The sequence below is a fragment of the Silene latifolia genome, chromosome X (assembly GCF_048544455.1).
Source record: "Silene latifolia isolate original U9 population chromosome X, ASM4854445v1, whole genome shotgun sequence".
NCBI classification, from domain to species: domain Eukaryota; kingdom Viridiplantae; phylum Streptophyta; class Magnoliopsida; order Caryophyllales; family Caryophyllaceae; genus Silene; species Silene latifolia.
In genome coordinates, this window is record NC_133537.1 from 262390058 (window position 1) to 262393213 (window position 3156).

Consider the following 3156-nt stretch of genomic DNA (forward strand, 5'->3'; position numbering starts at 1 on the left):
ACTCTCCTGCCGCCTCCCTCAAATAGAACGCAGCTTGTTCCACTTTCATCTCATCCGGGCAGTGCACCAAATCCAGGATGTTCTCCATCTCTCTGTGCCAATTATCTAGAAGAATTGGCTCCCCGGTCCCCTTGCACTCTTTCGGGTTAAACCTCGCTATGTAGAGACTAATATTTGAATGATCAACCTCCTTATCCTTCCCCACTCTCTTCAACTTATCTGTGAGAGCATCTTGGTGCTCCAGCGTCTTTACTATGTCATCGACTGACATACTCTCAGCTCTAGCATAAAGGGCGTTTCTCTTCGGCGGTATCTTATAACTATATAAGAAAAGGTAGATATAAAAACGCAAACTATAACCCAAAACACGTATATAGCCTGCACAGACCCCACTCGATCGAGTACCAGAACCCACTCGATCGAGTTGAGGCTACGCGATCGAGTGCCCAACCTACTCAATCGAGTGCCTCGACTCCAGAACCTAAACAGACCTCTGATCATAAATATACTCGGCCGAGCTGACCAGCCACTCGATCGAGCGTCCCCTACTCGATCGAGTGCCCCTATGTACTCGATCGAGTACCCAAAAACACGATTATGACCAGAAAAACATCAAACTACCTACTCGACCGAGTTACACCCACTCGATCGAGCACCTCACCTACTCGATCGAGTGCACCCCACTCGATCGAGTCATGTAGACTCGCATACACTACCCGCATGTTTATCTCACTTTCCCAACATAATATACAAGTTTTATAATTTCAACAAAATAACCATAACTACGCATGCATTTCTACACAACTCCTTATAAAATCAACAAATCAATCTACTTCATATGATCAAAATGCCATATTATAACATACATCATGCTTTTCATCCATTTCAACGTACGAATCACACATCTTTCATCTTCTACTCTATATTTCCAATTTTCCACATTCAACATACAACGATTCATTACACATGCCACTATGTATACATACAAACCAAAAGACAACACATACGACAGACACATACCCCATGTGACCGGTTCAAAATTGCAGGGCGAGTTCGCGGCTTTAGGACGTCTCCCAAGCCTTTGCATTAGCTCCTACAACTTCTACCCCAGGTTCATTTTAGTTGACCCCCTATGTTCATTAGATTCATTAGTGACAGGTTTCAGGATCGTCGCTCCGATACCACTTTGTGACACCCCCATACTCAAAGTGCCTTACCAGGACCACTCAGGTATAAGAACGTCACTATCTCGGTTTCCCGAGGCAATGATAATCAAAAGACAATAACGAAACATAATTTAAATAGTAATAAAGTTTAAGTGATTACAATTCTAAATCGAAACTGATAAAAATACGATACATGTTCTCTTAAACCAAATGTCTCAAAACTACTAAAGAATGACAGCGGAAGACTCTAATCAGCTCGTGGTGACACATCCCAGCTAGCCCATATGCCTCTAATCAAACCTGCTCAACAACTGCTCACCATCCCCGAATGGATCACCACAGTTTTACAAAACAAAGACGGGGTCAGTACTAATCACATAATACAATCACAATAAGACAAGTAACAAAACAGCTCAACCAACACATCAACCCAAACTCCACAATCAACTCCTCATCACTGACTACACACTAAAGTGTGTAGCCCTGCCAGAGTACCCATCGCAATAGGTACTCCACACCGCCAGTGGGGGACCGCAGCCGTTCCCACCTAAGCCCCGCTCATCTCCATCCAGCGATAAACCCAAGTCCATTAATGTGCACATCCCTTCTGTGGCGGGTTCCATAGAAGGCGAATCATGGGCGTGAAGCCACTCCCTCAAGTGACTCCACTCAGCCAGGGACGCACCCCGAAGATCATAGACAGATACAATCAACAACAATCAACAACGATAATATTCAACAACCGTCACAATACCAACATTATACTTTAACAACAATCACAATCAAATCACCAACCACATCATGTGACTAATACTGAGTAGGGAAAACCCTACCTGGAATGCAAACACACACAACAGACGATCTTAGCAGCTGTCTCAAAACCTTTCCTCTGCGAATCCTCCTCCTATCACATAATCATACAATTACTACATACACAACTAATCATACAACCCCCAATCCCATAAATTATGGTTTAAACAATCTTAACCAAATGCTATAAAATTGGTATGTAGGACTTACCTTTGACGCAGGGTTCACGAAGACACAAAGAACAATGAAATCCGACCTCTCAAGCTCCAGGATTTGTCAATAATTTGGATGAAGAGAACAACATAGTTTCAATCTCCTTTATGAGTGTATTAGGTTTATAAAAGTATTTAATAAAGATGACGACATAATATATATACTAATCTGCATTATCAACAAAACTCATCAAAACATAACCCGTCAACCGAGCTACTCGATCGAGTAAGTAACGTACTCGATCGAGTGCCCCTTACTCGATCGAGTGCCAAGGCTACTCGATCGAGTACCCTACAGGTATAATACTGTTTCGTAAATCAAAACAACCTTACTCGACAGATTAAGGCCCACTCGATAGAGTACCCAGAGACTCATAAAACCGTAGTATTACACTCATTCTCATATGGAGACTTTTTGTGACTATTGTGATGCGATTTCTCAAACCGGAGTTACTCAAGACCAAATCCGATGGGTCTTATTTCCTTTTTCTTTGATTGGTACCGTGAAACAATGGTTGAAGAGCCTAGATAAGGCTACTCTTGGTATTGATTCTTGGAAAAAATTGGCACTAGCTTTCTACAAGAAATTCTATCCTCCGGAGAAGACTAACATGTTGAGAGCCTAAATCACCGGGTTCAAACAAAGGGATGAGGAATATTTGTATGAAGCATGGTAGAGATTCAAGGACACTTGTCGATCTTGTCCACACCATGGACTTAGCGAGTGGTTCCTTGTACAACAATTTTGGAATGGTCTATATGAAGACGGAAACATTCTCAATATGGGATCAAATGGTATGTTCACAGAAGTCGATGATAATCAAACATGGAACAAAATTGAAGAAATGGCGGTCCATAACTCACAATATAGTAGACCTCAGAAGGCTACTAGAGGAGGAAAGCATGAGGTGGACTCAATTACTCAATTGGGTGCTCAACTTAGTTCTCATAATGACACTATTAATTTG

The 3156-nt window shown here is 42.0% G+C and overlaps 1 non-coding gene across 1 annotated transcript; it reads right to left on the reverse strand.

The window, feature by feature from the left end:
- Positions 1-2799: 2799 nt before the first annotated feature.
- On the reverse strand, positions 2800-2906 carry LOC141625195 (small nucleolar RNA R71). Its single transcript, XR_012534989.1, has one exon. It is a non-coding gene; the product is annotated as a small nucleolar RNA R71 (small nucleolar RNA).
- Positions 2907-3156: the final 250 nt, after the last annotated feature.